At 38.8% G+C, this 23,285-nt stretch overlaps 1 protein-coding gene and 1 long non-coding RNA gene across 5 annotated transcripts in view; one reads left to right on the top strand and one right to left on the bottom strand.

The window, feature by feature from the left end:
- The window catches only part of LOC139967256 (uncharacterized), a 150,182-nt gene that overhangs the window by 62,104 nt on the left and 64,793 nt on the right, over window positions 1–23,285 (top strand). The gene's annotated exons all lie outside the window — the stretch shown is intronic.
- LOC139967265 (uncharacterized) lies at window positions 5,343–22,322 on the bottom strand. Of its 2 annotated transcripts, none has more exons than XR_011792943.1 (4): window positions 22,078–22,322; window positions 20,470–20,529; window positions 16,319–16,388; window positions 5,343–8,464 (listed from the first exon to the last, which is right to left on the bottom strand). It is a non-coding gene; the product is annotated as an uncharacterized lncRNA (long non-coding RNA). The 2 variants fall into 2 exon arrangements; XR_011792944.1 differs by lacking the exon at window positions 22,078–22,322 and adding an exon at window positions 21,647–22,063 and having other exon boundaries at window positions 20,470–20,526.

The raw sequence follows: 23,285 nt of genomic DNA, 5'->3' as shown, positions 1-23,285 counted from the left end.
ACTGGAGTCGAGTTTCAGTGTGTTGCCATAGGGATGATTTGCACACGGCATTTCGCTCCCATCAAGCGATGCTTCTCTCGGATTTATTGTATAGACCCTTTAATGTAGGGAATGACAGATAAATTATCACTAGCTTAGTGTAACCTTGGAGTAACCTAAGTGTGAAGCCAGACTACACAGGGGCTTAATGGTCCTTCTGCAGGAAACTAGTGACTCTGTGAGTGTTACCAGAAAATACCACAAATAGATATAAGAAGAAAGTGAAAAAACAAAGTGAAGGGGAAGGGTATATTATACAGGGGGACAAAACTATAGACACTACTATTGGGAAATATTAGGGTGCTACATATATATATATATATATATATATATATATATATATATATAGCACTGGATTGGGGCATATGTTAACACCCTTCTAAGTGGGGTATAGGTTGCCTTTTGGACATGTGACCAAACACCATGTTAGGGGTGTCATGTTGCACCTTGTATACCAATTTTCTGGGTGTTTGTTTACCACCATACATTAAGTGATATTATATAAGGTGCGTGCAAGGCGGTGGAAGGTGAGTGGGGGGAGGTGAGTGCAAGGGGTGGAAGGTGCGTGGGAGGGGATGGAAAATGAAGTGAACAATTGAACATTTTGCAGCAAAATGTCCAATTCACGAGATATGATAAGTTGTCAATTAAACATTTTTCATAAAATTTTTCGATTGCTCAGTTAAAGCAACTGAACAATCCAACATTTTTCTGTCTTTTGATCAGATTTTATCTTGTTATCTAAACAATTTACTGAAAATTTCACCTTATGGGGCAAAGTTTTTCTTATGTTGATGGCACTTTTAAGCTTCCGTAGATTAGCATTGAGTTTTATAATTGCTTACGTTGCACAGTAGTTCTCAGAGTTGGGGACTCGAGTCAGGGACTCGGACTCGAGTCCGACTCGAGTCGCAAATTTTAGGACTTGAGACTCGACTCGAGACTCGGCTGTCAGAGACTTGGGACTTGACTTGAGACTTGCCCAAAAAGTTAGAAAAGACTTGGGACTTGACTTGAGACTTGCCTTCAAAAGACTCGGTTTTTCTACTAGAGACTTGTTTGTATTTCACATTTTTCTAATCATTAAATAACTTCATAAGTTGATATCGATAATAAATAATTATGGTTCCGTGTACGCAGGGCCGTCTTAAGTGATCACTGGGCCCTGGGCCTGGCAATGGAGCGGGGCCCATCAATCAAGTGAGTTCGAAAAAAGTTGCGTGAAAAATTGACATCCTTGACAATCGCTCAAGCATAGACATGCCTGCATTTACCACCCCTCCCTATGTCGCGCATAAAGCATAAAACTTTAGCTGAATAACATATATCTAAAAAATGAAATACATTATAGAAGAGAAATCTTCCAGTTGCCCTCCATCCAGAACCGGGGGACACAGGGGGCACGTGCCCCCCCACTTTTCCTCAGGGTTCAAAATGTGCCCTTTATCAACATAAAAATTGAGGTGTCTCAAGTTAGCAAGAGGCCATGAACCAGAATGAACACTCGGGAAGGGCCGTTTCCGGCCATCTGAGGGGTTTGTAAAACCAAAATTTTTCTTGTACGCTCCGCGCCAACCGATGGTGGCGCTCTGCTCAGATAGTCGTGCATACAACTTTGCAAATCCTGGCTACACCCTTGACTTTTAATGAATTTATGTGGGTCAAACTCAAAGCTATTTCGAATGGAAACAATTTGTTAAGATATTAACAAGAAATAAACTCTAATTCGGAAGATTCCTACATTAGCAACTTGCATGATTTAACCTCATTTGTCTCAATAGAAAACTTGTTCCTTGTTTCCCAATTTGCACATTGGATATTGCAGTGCTAGTATGCATATTTTCCTTGAGGGGGGGGGGGCGTTGATGTGTATACGCAAATAAGATAATACAATAAGAGTTATAAAGGGTACTAAATATCAGGCTGCATCAGTCCAATCGAATTTCTGCAAAGTGCCCTTTGATGTCGGTGCCCCCCCCAGATTAAAAGTGCTTCCGCCGCCCTTGCCTCCATCCCTTCCCCAACAATACTGGACTTACCATTTGTAACACCCTTGTGTTGAGTCTTTCAACTGAGAGGGAGGTGTAGGCGGTTTTACACTATCTAACGCAACGTAGTCGCCAAGAACATGAATTATTTTTAAGGGAGGGTCCGAGGAACATGAACTTATAGCATGCTCCTCATGGTGAAACATAATTGCACCTATTAGGTGAATTGAGTGCACTGTTAATAGTAGGAGAGACTAGCGTAGGTTCTTATGACCAACTAGACCGGTTTCTGCTTTCAAACTTCATAGGAGGAGCTTCATCAGTAGTAGCCTTTGAATATTTTATATTCGGCCTGGGCGTCTCATTCTCAAAATGCATCTATTTTCTGTGCACAAGTTTTTATGGACTCATGGTGCAGCTATAAGAGCATCTAAAAGAGCTTCGTGTGAACCTTGAGAGTCAGCTGATTCTTCGTTAGTACGAAACCTTGAGTTAACAAGTAAATCTTTGAGATTTTGGGCCCTATTGTAGGCTAGAATCGGTTCTTTTGGAAACAGTTTGGATAATTGTTGCGTGTTGCGAGATTAAGTGCCAATGTTTCTAAAGTGTTTTTTTCAAATGCGTGGTTTTGATATGGGGTGTAAAGGTGAGCTTGAACACAAGTGGTGGTTACTTTTGTTTAGGTTTGGTATATAGTGAGGTATTGCCCACGGTTTTCAAATTTTATGCCTTTCGTGGCTGAGGTAATTTCCTCTTTCTTATAGTTACGGAGTAACAGTGTCTCTGTGTAAGCCTTCGGGGCATTGTATATTCATTGGGTTGTTTGTTGGGTTGCCAACTCAGATTTGAATATTTAATGTCAAACTCTCAAGTGTTTCACCAACTCTCGTCACAAGTTGTCAAGTATCGAATTCAATAAGTTTTCCTCCCAGATTAAGACACAGGGTTACTGTGATTGCGGGGCCCCTGACATCGCGGGGCCCTGGGCCAGGGCCCAGTGGGCCCATGCGTTAAGACGGCCCTGCGTGTACGCTCGAATTACGAGCGCCCAACGACGACTACAGGCGTTACCATAACTACCATTGGCTTGGTTGAATATTCCATCCAGGGCTGCTGTTTGGCTGAAAGTTGGCCTTTTTCAATAAAACAGTGGCTAGCAAATTTTGAGGTAATTTGTTCCGTGGCGTGTGCCCCGGTTTTGCTATTCGGCTGTTTACTTTATACCACATAATTCCTGGAACACTGTTACATTATTCGTAGCCTGCATCATTGTATTCAAACTTCAAAGACTTGAGACTTGACTTGGGACTTGCTCATAGGGACTTGAGACTTGACTCGAGCTCGACCTCCAAAGACTTGAGACTTGACTTGAGACTCGCTCAAAATTTTCAAGGTGACTTGAGACTTGACTTGAGACTTGACTTGAGACTTGCTGGTAAAGACTTGAGACTTGACTTGAGACTTGCAGCTAGGGACTTGTTGACAACTCTGGTAGTTCTATTAGGCATTTTTTTTTAGAGTATTTAATATCGTACAAAGTTTTGTATGGTGGAGTATAAGGATCGCGAGACACAATTTCTCAATGTGACAAGGAAAACATGGTAAATATGACTGATTAAAGGTCAAATTTGACTGAAAATTAAAAAAATTACAAGAATGTATGAAAATTAGAGTGCGACAATCGGAAAAATTAGAGTGCGACAGTGGGAAATTCCGACTGTCGCACTCAAATTTTACAACTATCGTCAGTTTTACCAAGATTGGGGGGTGAGACATCCCCACACCCCCCTCTAGCGACGTCCCTGGGAAGGGTACCACACCCCCTCCCCTTACTTCCATGAAAAACAAAGGGAAATGATTCACAGTTCCTACCCCCCCACAACAAAAATGGGGTGTATGTTAACCTCTATATATATAATGTTATCAGATATCGCACTTATGTTTGTAAGGTTTAAATCTGGCGTATGTATGTATGTATAGTGATCTTCCCGCAAGCAGGAACTCGCGAAAGAAGCCATGGAGGCTTATAGACTCGCAAGCTGACCGAAGCCAATCTCTCGGCACACATCCATTTAACGTCCATGTCGGGAAGTTGTTATTGAACAACACCCTTGCCAGACGACACACATAAAGAAAGAAAAGAAACAAAATTATGCAATCGATATAGGTGGCAGCTCCCAATGTGCTTCTATATGGCAGTGGTGGTTTGAGCGGGGGGGGGGGGGGGTTGGGAGTAAGGGTGGTGACTGGACACAAAGGGAAAGTGTAGTGGAGTGTTAAAACAGTACAGTATAGGCAAAGCTATTGTAGTGAAATTTCCTGGAATACTAACTTTGATGCAATGTACAGGTTACCCATAGACAATAGGTAGGGTAGGACACCATGTCCCATTAACTGCATGCAAAACAAAGGGAAATTATTCACTGTCCTTACAAATGGGGTGTATGTTAACCTCTACAGATATATATATATATATAGTGTTATCAGATATGGCATTAATGTTTTAAAGGTATATATCTGGTGTAAAGGAAAGAAATGCAATAGATAAGGGAGGCAGCTCCCAATAGTATTTTGCATTGCTTCACTGCACGCAATGGTTGGAGGAGGGGAGGTTAGGGTGGGGTTGGACACAAGGGACAAAATGTATCAAAGTTGTGTAACATTATATATAGGCAAAGTTTTTGTAGTGAGATATCCTACAATACTAACTTTGATGTAATGTCAGGTTACAAATAAACAAAAGGAAGGCCAGCACACCCCCTCCCATTAACAGCATGAAAAATTAAAGAGCAATAACCCACAGCCCCCGAAACTGGGGTGTATGTTACATCTACATACATTTAGCATTTGCAGATATAGCATAAATGTTGTAGGGCTGTAGGCTGGTCTTTATCTGGTGTGAAAGAAACAAAATTATGCAATTATTTAGGGAAGAAGCTCCCAATGTGTTTTTGCTTTGGTTCACTGCATGCTAGGGGGAGAGGATGGGTAAGGGTGGGCCCTGGACACATATATTTAGTGTTATCAGATTTAGCACTTATGTTTTGAGGATCTATATCTGGTGTGAAAGAAACAAAATCATGCAATCAATAAAGGAGGCAGCTCCCAATGTGATTCTGGATTGCTTCAGTGCATGCCAGGGATGTAGGGGGCAGGGGTGGATACAAAGTGGAAAATGATTTTGAGTGGTGAAACATTATATATAGGCAAACTTGTTAGTTAATGCTTTAGGAATACTAACTTTTACGACAATGTACAGGTCATAGAATAAAAATTAGGGCCAAAACCCCCTCTGCCTAGTTGCATTTAAACAACAGGAAAGGCTTCACTGTCCAAAAAGTGGGGTGTATGTTAACCAGTATATTTATTGTCATCAGATATTGCATCAAAATTTTCAAGGTCTATTTCAGTTGTGAACTAAAGTAACAAAACTATGCAATTAATGTGGGAGGTAGCTCTCAATTTGATTTTGCATTGGGTCTGCATAGCACGAGATGGAGAATGGGTAAGGGTACAGATTGAAGAAAAAGGGGAAGGTGTTTTGGAGTTGGGTAACATAAGTAAATGAAATATCGAGCATTGTTAATGAGTGGGCAGGCTTTGTACCTCCCCCTTTTTGCAAGACAGAGACATTGATTCACTGCATACCAGGGGTGAAGGATGTGTAAGGGCAGCGATTAAGAGAAAGAGGAAGATGTTTTGGAGTAGGTTCATTTAGTTTACAAATGGTATAAGTGAAATATCCAGGACTGCTACTACATTGACCTGAATGGACAGGTCAGCCACTGAAAAGGGAGGATGATACAAAACACCTCTCCTTAGGTACATAGCCAAGGTAAATTGGACAATTTTAACGCCCCTCTCCTATAGTATAGGGTTCAATCATGGAAAACAAACAATGAAGCTGAAATTATTTGTTCCAAATGAGTAGAAGTGTATAAAACTTTGAAAAAAATACATTCCTCTCCAGTCTAAATGTAGAAAAAGACAAAGATGGGGAAATGAACTGCAAAGTGAATTACTACATTTTCCATCTTGTTCCATCTGGTTGCCTACATAATATACAAAAGATTACAAAAGCACAAACACAAATGAAGACATACTACATGCTTTTTTAATTGTCACATTTTATTAACGTACACAAAGGGTTTTACTTGTGTTATGTAATCTCAAGAGGATTGAACTTATGCAAAGCGTTTGGACTGGCAAGATGTTACATAATATTTCAATTGTGAGTTAACAAATATATTCAAAAGTAGGACAGGTGGATGAACCATTAATGAATGGGTCTATTATGCATATAGGACAATACCAACTTGTGACAGTTCACTTTAAACAATACCTGAAACAGAGGATTCCATCACTATGAAATGCTTAATTTAGGCAGAATTCTTGCCTTGAAATCATTTAGTACTGGTACCACAAAATAGCGAAATATGAGCCTAAGTTGTTTCCTTCTGTCTTTTATATAATTTTTTTATTTTATCTTTTATTTTCAAGCTTTCAGGTTGCTTTCTTTAACCTGCAAACCTAAGGGTAAAATGTTTTATCAGCGAATCTGGCTCCACAAGACCACTTAGGCTTGACTACAATGCCTTTTGTCCTTCATAAATTGTGAATGTCTTTGAACATGGGATTGTCAGTGCAGGCCATGAAAGTCCTAGTGTATGTGTGCTAGACTGAGTAGTACTCCAGCTACTTGGAGTGATTAGATAACGCTTAAAGTGTAATTTTTCAGACAGTTATTTCCATTTCAATTGTTAACTGTACTGTTAAAAGTGCATACAGGATCCTTAACATACCAAGTATAAAGGCACTTTCAGTGTGCATTTAAATGAAAAAATTTACATCTGAATGGTGGGACTATCTATATCATATTTTAAGTCATTCTCAATATTGACTTTCACAGTAGGTTTGGTGATTTCTTTTCATGAGAAGGTGATCAAAGATAGCTGCAATACATATGCATGAAATGAAGAATGCACCAGTATGCTATTTCTTTAACATTAAGTGAAGTACATGGTGGCTACAGCACAAACTGCATGAAATGAAGAATTCCAATGCTTGACACTATATGCTTGGTTATTTTATACATAGGAGGTCAATGATACAACACAGAATGCATGAGATAATTTATTTCAATGTGTGACAGTATATTAGGTGATTTTTTTCATGCAAAATTATGTCAATTATGGCTACAACACTGAATGCAAATGTCATATATTTTTAGGAAAATCCTTGTTGAATAATTGAAGTCAACAATGCAAAAACAACTCCAGAGATCAAAATGATCCAATGTAAAATGAAGATTAACATTAGGTCATTTCGTTACAATAATTCAATACAATTCAATATAATATAATAATTCAATTTATAGAATGAAGCCATGCTATACTGGTGATAATTAGCTTCAGTGACAAGAGTCTCAACATAACACATGCAGACACTTATGATTAACAAACAAGAGCCAAACTAAGTGTCATACAATAGGGTATCAATTATTACTTGTTTTATCAAATTGACAGATTGGTTTCTCCCGGTTAATACAGCAAATTCCAATGAAATTTGTTTCAACCTGTTGTGACTTAAATGATAAATACAGCAGGAGCCACTACTGCTTTCTATTGTATAAACTCAAGTAAGTATCTTGTTGAACTTGTTGTGACTAATAACAGTCAATTGGTGTTGACTGTTATTCAACAACTTGCTAACCCTTTTTTTCTTTTTTATTTCTTTTTAAAGTCTCTTTTCTTATTCCAATGTGGCATATTGATTCCACTATTAAGAAGGGAAAATAAACAAAACTCTCTAAGAAAAATGTGTTGTGTGAATATTGTGTGTTGAAAAATAAGTAAATTTTGATAAATAATTTGGAAAATTGGCAATGAACAGTCACATAACAACAAGAGAACAGCTAGAGTAAAAAGGATTTATGCTCTGAAAGAAGGAAGATTGTCCTGATGATCAGATATGCACATTTTAATGAATCACCCCATGGTACAATGTTTGTAATGTGCATCGTGTAACAACAATGTATCATGATGATATATTGATGAAAAACTAAGCTGATTAGTAAAGCCATGTAAAATTTACTTTAACTATTATTTGAGATTCATCCAAATGAGCATCACCTTAACAGTAGACTGTCAATTTTGCTTTTATTAAACATGAAAGTTGAACTGATAGGAAATTAAATTTCACATTAATGAATCAATGGAGGTAAAGTGATAGAAATGAACAGTGTATCAAAGGTATGCTCTATTGGCCCCAAATATGTTATATATTCAAATATGGTCACCTTTGGTCAAATTCTTAATTGAAATGGTTCTTGATTTCTTTTTGTCGAGAAAGCTGAGATCCAGCCAAGGTCTTTAAACAGAATGGGCACTGTGACAATCTCTGTGGACATCCTTGCCTATGCTGAAGCGGTTTATGAGCTGTAAATTAGAAGTAAAAGAAATGACAAATTGCACTTAAACCATGGTTGCAAATGCATTGGTAACACCCACGGTCACCACAAACTGCCCAATTACATTCACTGTACACAGAGCCAATCATTACTGATATCGACATTGATGTCTTCTTTAATTAAAAAGAAATATAGATTTCAATAAATTCAGATGAAGACACTTCACAACTTTCACGAAGTGTTCCCAGTTCCATGCTTCTTTCATCAGGTTCTGGTGTAAATTTTCCTGTGGTATATAATATATATATGATAACAGCTTAAATTACTTATGAACTCTGGTTGGATTATTCATCAACATAGCCATATTGTGGTTCAGAATGATTTAAGGGACAAGGAGTTTTACAGTGTCATTAGTCCAGGCCTGTCTTACAGTGTAGTTAGTCCACTCTTGTCCATTGTGTGTGTTTGATTTCACATTCCACTTGATTTCACATTGCAATAAACCAATATTACATGTGAGTGTCAGATTAGCAATGTTGTGTAGCAACGGTACGTAACAATGAAGTGAATGAATATTACAGGCTTCTACATTTTAAAGGAAAAACAAAATACTTAATTTCTGTTTTACTACACTAAGCTGTTTCAAACTTTTATTGTGGCTGACCCAAAACAAACTATGATGGCAATTAAAGGGTGTGAAGACTCGCGCAAAAAGAAACATCTAATGCCGGTTATCTGACCTAGTTTCGAATGAGGTGTAACAGAAGTGTTAGACACCACCATTGATGCCAGAAAATACACACACAGCTTGCTACCGTCAGTAATTAGACACTAGTGTACAGTCAGTACATACAGCTGCGGTCAATACCCATGGCACAGTGTATAAACGATACAGCGATGGACATCTCAGGTTCAGCTAAAGATAACACGGTATCACGTTTCATTACTGTCGGCATTTTGTAGCGACACAAACAAAATTTCACTTGCAAGCAACAGAAAGTTAATTTTTTCAGATGGCCGCACGCGCAGACACTTGTGAAAAAACCTGCAGTTCATATGACGTCAGTAAAGGGACCATTTCAGCCAAAGCCGACTCCCCGGTTTTTACTGTTACGGCGTCATTCAGTTTACTACGTACAGGTAACACACTCTCCTCATCAACTGAAAAAGTCATCTCCCGAATCTTCCGATTCCGAGGAAATTGGCCTTTGCCTCTCAGGACATTCAAAAGCTTTGACAGAAATTAATTTCTTGAGGAAGAAGAGGACATAGTTTTCGAGGGTGATGAAGATATTGGTGTTTTATCCTATCAATTGAGGCCCCTTGCAGCAGAATTTTAATACGTTCCCAATGGCCGAGACGCGTTGCTGCCGACGGAAGTCCCCGAGCAGAACGGTTAGACTATCCTGAACCGAAATTGGACGGTTGAGCATAAACAAAACCACCATTATTAAGACCATAATATGAGTTAAATTTACTCGAATGTCGATGATCCTGCTACTTAACATAGTAGCAAATATTCTAGAAATTGTGTTACTTACAGTGCAAGTGCAACCCTATAGTACTAGTAGTAGTAATATGGGTCTAGACCTAACTAATAGACGTTGTATAACAGGCTAGCCTGTGTAAGTTGTAACACCCAATTGTTATGTTAAAATCATAACACAACGCCAGTTTTACCACAAAAGAAGAATTGCAGATGTAACATATTTTGTGGTCGTCAATGAAATAAAACACAAGGCATGGTTCTCTGTTTAACGTAACAACTGGAAGAGACTTTTATTTAGACTTTTTGCTAACAGATACAATATGGAACGCCAATAAGGACAAATATATTACACTGTCCTTCCCTTTAAAGAAAAAGAAACACATCTGTCATCCAGGCAATAAGGATGATAAGTCTTACAAATTTAACTTTTGTACAGGTTTTCTTTCCCTAGCCGACCTCCTCAAACCACTGTTTTGGGGAAAAGGTTCCACAGAATCTGAAACAGGTTTACCCATGTTTCCAGATCTTTCGACCATCAAGTTGGAAGTTTCATTCCCTGGTTGGAAAATAGGAGTACCGACAGAAGACGGTTTTCCTACCGGGTTTTGTGACATGATATCCTGGGTTGGATAATTAATATGAGTTACTGCATTATCCTGTAAATCAGATTGTACATAACCTCCAGGTTCCCTCTCTTGTTCAGATACCTTTACCAGATGATCTGCATGAACAAGTCGACTAGAAGCACCAACCTTCACCAAATAATTTCTTGGTCCCCTAACTTCTACGATTGCTCCTAGAACCCATTTGTCAACCTTAGATTTAGCCCGAGTATTCCTTACTCTAACAACATCTCCAACTTCAAATACTCGCTCAAGTTTCCTGTCTTTATCAAACTGTAATTTCTGAGTTTCTTGTTTTTCTTCTACTCTCTTTGACATTTCTGGTTTTAGCAAATGCAACCTAGTTCGCAACTGTCTCTTCATGAGTGATTCAGCTGGACTAACACCGATAGTACTTTGCGGTGTACTTCTATAACGCAATAGAAAATCAGCAATTTTATGATTAAGTGATCTTTCTTTGTTACCTTCAATAACCTGTTTTGTGAAAGACTCCTTAAACAAACGAACCGCTCTCTCTGCAGCCCCATTTGAGGCAGGGTGGTATGGTGCTACAAGGACATGTTTGATACCGTTCTTCCTCATGAACTCACCGAACTCATGGGAAGTAAATTGTAGACCATTGTCTGACACAAGTTGCTCAGGCAAACCGTGTTGGGCAAAAATCATCCTCAATCCATCGATAGTACGATTAACCGTAGTCTTGCTCATTGGCTTGACTTCTACCCACTTGGAATGAGCATCTATCAGAATTAGGAAGTACTGTTTCTTGTCTTCACAGAAATCCACATGGACTCTCTGAAAAGGACGGGTTGGCCAAACCCATGGATGAAGTGGTAATTTTGTAGGAGCTGCCCTCACCTTTTGACAGACTGAACAACCCCTTACCCTTTGTTCAATATCAGCATCCAACTTAGGCCACCATACAAAACTGCGAGCCAAAGCTTTCATACTGCAAATCCCTGGATGTTCCCAATGAAGCTCATTCAGGACCTGCTCATGAAACTGCTTTGGAACAACAACCCTCGTACCCCATAACACACACCCTTGTTCACAAGATAACTGGTCCCTTCTTTGAAAATATGGTTTAAATGCCTCTGACAACTGGTCACTGTTTTCTGGCCAACCAGTTAAAACCAACTGATGAACTTTGCTCAAAACTGGATCTACCCTAGTAGCTTTTGACAAATCCTCAGCTAATACTGGGAAGTTATCATCTATTACATTTACAGCAAATACTTGACCTTCCATTCCTTCATTGCTAGTTTCCTTACTAGGTAACCTAGACAATGCATCACAATTGGCATGTGAGGCAGAGTCTCTATACTCAATTTCATAATCATACGCAGATAATACCAATGCCCACCTTTGCATTCTAGCTGCAGCAATAGTAGGTACACCTGATTTCGGTCCAAGAATAGCCAGTAACGGCTTATGATCTGTAACCAAAATAAATTTCCTGCCATAAAGGAAATCATGAAATTTCTTCACACCAAAGATAAGAGACAAGGCTTCCCGCTCTATTTGGGAATAGTTTTTCTCACTAGGACTCATGGTTCTGGAAGCATAACAAATTGGTTTTTCGTCACCATTTTCAAACTCGTGAGAAAGAACAGCCCCCAGGCCATACGATGAAGCATCGCATGCTAGTTTTAGTTTCTGATTTGGATCATAATGTACAAGTAACTTTTCACTTGTGAGACATACTTTACATGCTTCAAATGCTTCTTCACACTTACTTGTCCAATCCCACTGAATACCCTTTTTCAACAGATGAAGTAACGGACTAAGCAGTGTTGACAAGTTTGGCAAGAACTGATGATAATACTGGACCATACCTAACCATGATCTAAGCTGTGTTACGTTGGTTGGATGTGGGGCCCTCTTTATTGCTTCAATAGAAGCATCTACTGGTCTCAGACCCTCCCCACTATACTCCAAACCTAAGTACACAGTACTAGTCTTTAGGAACTCACACTTAGGCAATTTCAAATGAACATTGTCTGTACTAAGCCTTTCTAGTACCATCTCTAAGATGTCAAGGTTTTCATTTTCATTTTGACCTCCAATTAGGATATCGTCTTGTTTACAAACACATTTTGGAATGCCTTGCAAAATTTGGTCCATCTTTGCTTGAAATATTTTGGGCGCTGATTTAACACCATAGGGCAGTTTTAAGTAGGAGTACAGACCCTTGTGTGTGTTAATCGTGAGAAACTCTCTACTCTGCTCATTAACCTGTAGCTGAGCATAAGCATGTGACAAATCAAGTTTTGAGAACACCTTTGAACCAGATAAATCTTGGGTAGTAGGTAATGTAGTTTGCTCATCCTCCACTGAAGGATTAATGCTAACCTTATAGTCACCGCATATCCTTACAGATTTATCAGCTTTCGGCACAACCACAATTGGACTCGCCCATCTAGATCTATCAACTTTGACAATAACCCCATTTTCCTCTAGTTTTTTCAATTCAGCTTCAACTGGATCTCTCAGTGCATAAGGCACTCTACGGGGCTTATGAAACACAGGTTTAGCATCGGGCTTAATTCTGATATGCGCTTCGTGACCTTTCAAACCATCATAGCTATCCTGGAATAAATGACTATGTTTACGTAATATCAGATCTAACCTATGCTTTGCACCAGACTCACTAGATTGTACTTGGTTGACACTGAAAACTTCAGTCCAATTCAACTTCAATTTGCCCAGCCAATTTCTACCAAGGAGTGCTGGCTTTTCCTCCTGACTCACAATAATCATTGGCAAGGTTAACTTTTGATGCCCATATTCAATTTGACACTGTATCTCTCCACAAACAACCAGAGGTTCTCCAGTATAAGTACACAACTTAACTTTCGAATTTTCAAGAGAAATGTGACCAAAATCTCTGTCATACATAGACTTACACATAATTGAATAGTCCGCTGCAGTGTCTATCTGCATTCTACAAGGTTTACCATTTAACAACATAGTTTCAAAATAACCTTCTTTGAAAGAGCTAGACAAGGACATTATACTGTAAACACCCAAAGAGTCATCGTCTAATTGACTAGAGTTCCCCTTAGTAACTGACTTCACAACACCAGGTTGCTTCGAGTGAGAAACCTTTGGTAACTTAGACTTACAATACTTCGCAAAATGTCCTGCTTTCTTACACTTATGGCAGATGACACCCTTACGAGGACAGTCCTTGGCGTAGTGGTTGTCTCCACAACGATAACATGACACAGCTTGATTTCTGCCGCTTTTCTCCTTGTCACCTTGGTAATGCTTCTTGACAGATGTCCAAACTTTGTTCACTGATCCTCCATCGCTCTGACTAGGGCGCATCTCTTGAGCCTGTTTAGACGCCATTTCCATAGCTGTTGCAATGCGACAGGCATCCACGAAAGTGAGGTTTGCAGTGTTCAAAAGTTTGTTCTGAATCCTGACATCCCGTAAACCACAAACGAATCTGTCCCTTAATGCTCGGTTCAGGTAGCCTTCAAAATTACAATGAATGGACAGTTTCTTCAAAGCCAAAATGTAGTCACTTACATTTTCTCCAGGCTTTTGATCTCGTTTACCAAAATGAAAACTTTCAGAAATCTCCAATGGTGCTGGGTCAAAGTGCTGTCTAAGACACTTGAAAATTTCTTCTAACGTTTTGTCCCTTGGTTTCGTCGGGGCTACTAAGTTACTCAGCACTGAATATACTTCTGGGCCTACTTCACTCAAGAATATGGCTTTTTTTCTTTCCACCACAGCGATTCGAGCTGCAACCAGTTCAGGAGTCCCCCCTGATACCTCTATGATATTATTTGCCAGATAAAACATTTCCAGTCTCTCGGTATACGAAGCAAACGTTTCCTTCGCATGGTCAAACTGGCCTACACCTCCAATAAATCCACTAGCGTTAGCCATACTGTTTATCGTAGGTCTAGTTGCACAACGACAACAATACTTGAGAACAGACGTCTCGTAATCACTGCGATGACTTACCGCATTGATCTCGTGGTCGAACCACTATCGAATTTAATCATCGATCAGCAAAGTGATCTGCCAGGTTTTAATCCTATCCTCGTCGCCAGTGTAACATATTTTATGGTCGTCAATGAAATAAAACACAAGGCATGGTTCTCTGTTTAACGTAACAACTGGAAGAGACTTTTATTTAGACTTTTTGCTAACAGATACAATATGGAACGCCAATAAGGACAAATATATTACAGCAGATCTAGTATTGACTGTTCTAAATCCAACTGGCCTTAAGTTTTGTGCAAAATACCAGGTATCCAATAAACCAAATTGTCATTTGCTACATTAAGGAGGCCTATAGTCTGTGGTCATAACAAGTAATTTGGCAATAGTTTAGGCCCACAGGCACTCGTAACATTGTCTATGTGTAGTGTTTTGAACGAATCATGTCCACTTTCATAGATTTCTGTCACCATTTGGAAAAGCGCGCAGTTGGCACATTGGCTCGGCATTATTAACAGTTATGAGATAAATTTATGTAAAAACAAAACTCCAAACACCTAATCTCAATTTCTATAGAGCACTGCAACAGTGTAATGTTGTGTGTACTCAGACGTTTAAGAAGGTAAAAAAAGCGTCCTGGAACTGCGCTGGGTTCCTCGACTGACGTCACGCCGCATTACCATATATACAACAAGTTTTGGAAAGATTTTATTACCCGCCAATTTTTGTTTGTTTATTCCTGGAGGATGCAAGCTTTGTTTGACACAAATTGTGTATCATTGGAAAGCTACGAGTGTATATAAAATGATGATTCATATAAATCTGTCCATTTCACCCCCTCTTTAAGTGTCATGTATGCCTACAGATTGTGTGCTTGTCCTTATGTAAATGAGTATTAATGGTTGACCAGCTTACTGTGATGAGGATGAATTTCCCCATGCTCCTTCTCCTCATATCGGACATGCTTATAGGTGAATGCTTGATTATAGTCTGACTAGATTTGTATATGAAAGGATGAATTCAGGCAAGTTTTTGGGTGGAATTCTTCTTTATAAATTGGTCAATGTCTAAAGATAAAGAGTTAATATCTAAACAATGTACATACCCACTGCTACTTGAGGTTTTCAGACTTTGGCCTTGAATTTCAACTGAACCCTCTAGCCTTTAGATGAAAATGGTCCATAAATAACATTAATTGTTGTTTCCAGTTTATTACCAAAGTAAGAAAAGTTTGTATTTCCGTATGTGTAAATGCTACATTGCAAAATCTGTTGTGTTGTGACCAATTATAGCACGCAATAGCTAGGAAAGTCTCGTAGTTATGTTATCAACCTGCCACCTTCATAAATGACCTGTTCACTATGAAGTAGTCTGCACAGCTTGACACTGTGAGGTTCTTCGTGTAAACACTGCGTGATAATATATCGTTATATGTCGACAGTTAGTTTACAAGACAGTGTCTACACAAAGATTCTGATACAAGGAAAGATATGTGCCAGGCAGTGCAGGATAACTGTTAAAATGAGGTCATTTTACGACCATGGCAGGTGGATAACATAATTGTAGGAAACTTTTTTTTGCGGTAGCATGCTATATTTGGGGCCAATACAGCAGTATGACCTAGATAAGATTATATCTTCAACAGTTGTTCTGTTCTAGTCATATACCTCGCTTTTTTATATATGGTTTATTGTACAGTAACATAAAGATGACATAAAAGCAAGCAGAGTGCAGTTAGCTGGAAATTTACAAGGTACTACATTTAGTTAGCCGTCTAAGGGCAATCCTGTGGAGAAACAGTCAAACTCACCATCCTCATCTGATTCAGAGACTGAATATTTTCCATCTGTCTTCTTGTTGCAGTCAGTTTGTGTGTGTATCTGTAAAACAAATATCCAAACCTCATAATTTTGGAAGATCAGGAAGATTGAACATAACTAGCTGAATGAGATGAAATAATGTACAATCAAAATAGTATATGAAGTCAAAAGTCCTATATTCAACATTTTAAAATCAAATGATAGATTATTCAAAAACTATTTTACACCATATATGATTAGCTGTTGTGTGACATGTCAGGGTAATTGCTTACTCTACAGAGAGTCATTGCATTTTTTTTTGTACAGGAGAGTCAAATTCTTATGGCAAGAGAAAATAGGTGGGACATATACTATGTGGTATGTACATCCCTTCAGCTGAAGTGGAAGCCAAGAGATACAAATTTACAGCCCATTTGCCATCACCATTCCCCCTACCCTTCAATGGGGTGTATACTAAACCTATACAGGTTATAGCAAAAGTTTCAAGGTATACAATATTTTGTGTGAAAGTAACAAAATTACAAAATCAATAAGGGAGTTATCTCTCAATGTGATTTGGCATTGGTTCAATACATACCAGGAGTAGATGATGGTAAATGTAGGAATTGAACAGAAAGTGGGAGGGTTCTTTAAAGTGGGTTAAAATAGTACATAAATGAAATACTACTAATGCTACCTTTAACCTCAAAGTACAGGATAGCCAAAGCAATGGAGGTCAAGGCAACTCCAACAAACCCCCCACCCCTACCATCCTTTAGTTTCAAGACAGAAGGGAAATGTTTCACATCCCGGCCCCTACCAATGATTCTCCCATTGCAAAACAGGGTAAAAAGGGTCTATGTTAAAGGTATGCTGTATTGACCCCAAATATGGAAGATTTTCAAATATGGTCCATTGCATATGGTCATAATTTTTATACTCTTCATATTACCACCCTCAAGGTAATTTACCTCACTGGGACATTCAGCCATCTTCTTTGCTTATTTAGCATTATGGGAAAAGTTTAGAGGGTATTGCCTCCAGGAAAAGTGCAGTTTGAAATCATATAGCAAGTATAGCATTTAGTTAGGGGCCTATACATCTTTAACCTCTATACATTGAGAGTGATCAAGAGAAATATTTTGGGTTGGGATAACTTAAGTACATATAGGCAAAGGTATTAGTAAGTATATAGGAATACCACCTTTGACATTAATTTATTAGCCAGGCAACAAAAAAGGAGGGCAGAGATATACCCAGTAGCTTATCAATAGGAAGGGGATCAAACGGGGATCAGGACCGCCAAGAAGTCATCCCTTAGCTTCCAGACGGAAGGTATAACAGAAGTTTTTTTAAACAATACCGCTGACATTTGTTCATCCCTTAGGTAGAAAAAAACAGGGCAGGAATATGCCCAGTAGCTTGGACAAACAAGGGGGGGGGGGGGAGGCAGAGCATCCACAGGGAAGACTTAAAAACATAATCAGGACCACCAAGAAGTCTACCCTCAGCTTCCAGATGGAAGCCAGCTGGGGGTACACTTCAGAGCCCAATGATCACCCACCCCCCCACCCCTCCGCTCCTTCCAATGGAAACAGTGTAAAATAGGGTCTGTGTTAACCTCTACACATTGAGTATTGCAGTTATCAAAATTAGACAATCAATAAAGGAAGCACCTCTCAATTTGATTTTACATTGTTTCATGCATACAAGGGCATCGAGAATGGGTGAGGGTAGAGATTAAAGGAAAATGTGACAAAGATATTTGGGAGTAGGTTAACATTATTACATATAGGCAAAGATATTTTAGAGAAGTATATCTAAGAATACTACCGTGAAATTAAATCGGTTAGATAATAAAAAGAAGAAAAGTAGGGTAGGGATATATCATGTAGTTTAGCCACACAAGGAGGGGAGGATAAGAGGGAGGGGGGGGGGATAAATCAGGACCACCAAGAAATCTACCCTTAGCTTCCAGATGGTAGCCAGCTGGGGGAACATTTGATAGCCCACAATAAATCCCTGTGGCCCATTTCAAATATGGATAATTGGGGTCTATGTTTACCTCTTCATAAATTGAAAGTTATCAATAACATAATAAGGCAATCTAAAAGGGAGGAAACTTTCAATGTTATCTTGCATTGGGTCTGCATAACATGTTTAGAGGAGGGGTAGGGTCGAGATTGAAGAGAAAGGGGGAGATGTTTTGGAGTGGGGCAACATTATTAAGTATGCTATATTAATAGTGAAATGTCTAGCAGTGCTAATTTTGACCTTAATGTACGTACACAGCAATACAGGACAAGAAATTCCCCATCCCCTTGCCATTTGTTGCAAAACAGAAGCCAAGGGATAATTTTTCACAGCCCCAATGTTTCTTCCCATTACAAACAGGGTAAAAAGGGGTCAATGTTAACCTCTGCACATGCAGTTTTGCCTGCAGTAACAAAATTAGGCAATCAACAGAGAAGGCAACTCTCAATGTGGTTTTAGAGTGAGTATTCTAACTGGGCATACACAATTTCTAAAAGTTATTGAATGAATGAACAAACATTTACAGATATCAGATATACACTATGAACATGAAGTTTACCCACTAAAAATCCCAAATGCATAAATGGCAATAAGATGTATACAGATCAACCTCACTATAGTGCTTTAATATTGGATTCTATGCAGTACTCTTTTTTTGCCTTTTTCCAATTTATTTGGTATTGACTTGTCAGCTTTCTGCTGAATACTTTAGGATATATTATTCCTTTCAACATTTGATCATGGACTGGTTTAAGTTTAAGTTATGAGTAGGGGACAGTGGCGTAGGAAGGTAATTTTGAGTGGGGGAGCTGAAGACTAATGGCCGGCCTGGGGGAGGGGTCTAAGGGGAGGGGGTGTCCCCCTCCCCTTTGGAATTTTTTTGCATTTCCAGGTGGCTTCAGATGCAGTTTGGTGCAATATAGCACACTTCAACACCCACTCCATTTTGTAAAGAATTTTGCATTTTCACCTGGCCTTAGATGCAATTTGGTGCTTCAAATGAGATTTTTTTCTCATTTGGAAATGAAAAAGGGGTTTTCTGACTTGCGGAGCGGGGGGGTGGAACGATACTTCCGCCCCCCCCCCATATTTTTCACTGGGGGCTGGCGCCCCCCAGCCCCCCGGTTCCTATGCCCTTGGTAGGGGATAATTGCTATCTGTATGGAATAACATATGAAGTAAGCATGTATGAGTTCTGACACATTATTACAATGTCAACCTTAAGTTTATTTAAGGTGATCCTAGCAGGTTAGGGTCATGCACTATAGATCCTATTGCTCCATTGACACAAGCTTTTTCAATTTGCTTTCTTCTTTGCAATTGCAAGAGATATCTTATAGTTTTAACACATTGACATAGTCCTAGATTTATCCATTATATTAAATGTTTTCTTTTAATGGGGTTGCAATAAAAATAGATATTCAAATAATCAAACATAACCAACTAATCAACCAAGTAAACAATCAATCAATACTGTAAAATAAAAGCAAGCCTTTGTCAAAGTTAATGTACAGTAAAGGCTGTTAAACGAACTACAGTATTGATTAGATGAGCATGATTTATATTGCTCTGTTTTACACAGCTTTAATTTATATTGATGAATCTTTCTTAGATGATCAACAAAGCAGAAGGATTACCTTCAAAAGGCCACAAAAGGACATGTTTCCAGGCTGGAACTGTCATTGGTTACTGCATAGAAGAAATTTCATTTTGTAGATTTGAATGAAGTATAATGAAAGAGTATTTTAAATAAAGGGCAACACTTAAAATAAGTGTATTGTATATGAAATAGATTTGTGGTTTCAAACCAATGAACTTAAACCAGCAGTCAGCCAACTTTTGACTGGTGAGCCAGCAAGAAATTCAGGCACTCAGCCATGAACAAACTGATCACCAGCAAATCCCATGCTATCCCCCCTCCTCCCTTCCCACACACACACACCTCCAAAGAAATACAAAGTCTTAACTCTTCAGTGAAAGGGCTTATCAGAGCATCACTTTTCTGTGGGAAAAAGAGCTAATGTGCAGGTGCCACCCTATCCATAAATGTCTGTTACTTACCTAACAAGACTTATAAACAAATTTGTCCGAAACAACAGAATGGAAAACAAGTGCAACAAAAACTTACGGGTACTAGAGAGTTATCTCTGACATCACTGTCTGTAGCTTCTTCCTCATTCTCTGGCTGCTAAAGAGAAACAAATACTCCTCAATTGATTTGAATTTAAATGACATTCAATGCTGCACTTTAAAGAATTGATGTAAGTAGAGATATGAAGGAGAAGGGGGGGGGGGGAGGTTCAGGTACCTAACGGTACTTTGGTAACTTCTCTAGAATTACTGTAGAACATTACCAGACAGAACATAACATAAAGAAGTCATAACAACTAAAAACTACTCCAATGTTGCTTTTTAACTTGGGAAGTTTGCACTTACTTGTGCATCATTACTTTGAGCAGAAATATTGGCCATATTCCGAGGCCTGTTCTTATGTTACAACTGAACATTAGGCGTAACATACATCAATTCTAGAAGAATCAGACGTGTTTACTGATGAAATAGCAGCTTGTGACTATGGCGACTATGGATTTGAGGGGTATCAACACTTCTACAGTAACTGTAATTTATTTTTCGGGGGCATTGTGGCAAACATTAAAACAATGCGGCGATAGGTTTCCTGAACTTAACTTATACATTTTGTACACAAATATAACTTTACATTTTACGTCGGAACCGGGTAGTATGTTCGGAACCAGGTAGCAATCAGTTGGGCGGGTACCTGGGTTACTTGTGCAAACACTAGTTTATATCAAACTCATATCAAAGCTTTAAAGAGACTATTGCAGCCGGATCAAGACCTTTTTTGCATAATAACATGACACAAAATCTTAAAATTTTGCAAGAAAATTGGTATGTGTAGCAATTGAGATGTGAGACGTATACATCTCCCATGATCACAGAAACTGCAACAAATCAACTAATTGTATCTGTACTTACTGGCCCCATATTAAACATGCTATCACTTTCAAAGCTTATGAGATTACATTCTAGCTGTAGACTGTAGAAGTATAACAAAAAAAAGCTCTGACTTCAAATTAGCCTGGAAATATATACATCATTCTTCTTATGTGTTTCACTAGTATGTGTTCTTCTGGTACAGTTCAGTTTGCAAAGACTATGAAATAATAAATGTTGTTAAACTGATTGATTCTGAGAGGTTCAGATCATGTCTAGCTTGGCTTGAGCATTATCTCTTATCTTCTTGGTCATTTGGAATCTTACACCCTAAAAATAACCAACATTACCTCAATATGATACCACTTATCTCTGGGACCTGACCTGTCTGAGCTTAGAGGCTCAGAGCATAGCAAACTGCATCTAAAGTCAATGGATGTATATACTAAGGCCTACACTACAGTTAGCTTATCGACGAATGTGTCAATTTAGGGGTATGAAAGAACTTGACACGCAGACATTTTGAGGTCAAATTCTGCTCAATTGTATGGTGCATAAGCACAGAACCCTAAATATTTAGAGATCATTACATTTCTGAGGAACTACACATGAAAAACACATACAGTTGAGTGATTTGGATTTTTGGATTAGGCCTACATCGTTGATCAAATCCTAGGCTTAAGTGCGTCAATTATGAGCCCACCATGATACTAGTAGTAACACGTAAATTTAGGCTACCATTCTTTAGAACAGCAAGGAAGCCCCATGCAAAGCTCCCTACCTCATGACCTTCAAATATAAACAAGTAGCCTAATGAATGAGATAGGTACTTGTTCGGCTCGGCACACTCGATACCTCCTACCCGGTTACATCTCTATGTTCCGACGTCTCTATGTTCCGACGTCTCTATGTTCCGACATCTCTATGTTCCGACGTCTCTATGTTCCGAAAAATTTTTTGGACTCCAATTTTTTTTACCAAAAATTTTTCGGACTCAATTTTTATTGGACCAAAATTGTTGACCAATATGTTTTCGGACCAACTTTTTTCGGACCAAATTTTTTTTAGACCAATATATTTTTATGACCAAATTTTTTTTGGACCAAAATTTTTGACATGTTTTCGGACCAACTTTTTTCGGACCAAATTTTTTTTGACCAAACTGATTTTGGTCCCAAAAATTTGAGTACAAACAATTAAATTTCGGATCACAAGCAATTTTCGGTCACAAGCATAGCAAACTTTGGGCCCTTTTTTTTCCTGAAAAAAATTTGGTGCGTCCAAAAAATTGTGTCCCCTAAAAAGGTAGGTCAGAAAAAATGTTTGTCCAAAAAATTGAGTCCCCCCAAAAAAATTGGGTCCCAATAAATTTGGGGCCCAAGAAATGAAGTCCCCCCAAAAATTTGGTCCGAAAAATGGGGGCCAAAAAGATTGAGTCTCCAAAAAAAAATTGGGTCCGAAATTTTTTGGTCAAAAAAAATTAGAGTCCAAACAATTTGTCGGAACATAGAGACGTCGGAACAAAGAGACGTCGGAACATAGGGATATCACCCTCCTACCCTATAGTACCTAGCTTAGGCTTGCCTCAGGTATGCCGTACAACCGGCTAATATGCACACTTTCCATCCAATAATACTGCTGTTAGTGGCGACAAGTTTCACATGAAGAAGTATATTGGATATCCAGGTAATGCGTAAGCCTTGGTTTCAAGTGAGCACCTCATCGGTAGTCTTTCACAGATAAAATTACAGCTAAAATGAGATACTTACGTTGCTGGGTGATGTACAGGATGTGTACAACAGTCGTAGCCTACTTCGCGTACGTACGAACAGTGTATACCTCTGTGCTGTGTCTAAACAGTTGATGGCGCCATGTCGTTACAAGTCTCGTACTGCAATGGTCTAAAATTGCCAATTTTCGTTATTTTACAACCAGAATATTCCAAATTTCACCAAGAATAGCAGTTATGTGTCTTTAATGCAAATTCTG

The sequence above is a fragment of the Apostichopus japonicus genome, chromosome 5 (assembly GCF_037975245.1).
Source record: "Apostichopus japonicus isolate 1M-3 chromosome 5, ASM3797524v1, whole genome shotgun sequence".
NCBI lineage: Eukaryota > Metazoa > Echinodermata > Holothuroidea > Aspidochirotida > Stichopodidae > Apostichopus > Apostichopus japonicus.
Note: the sequence above shows the minus strand (reverse complement) of the source record. Positions and strands in the feature narration are given on the sequence as shown.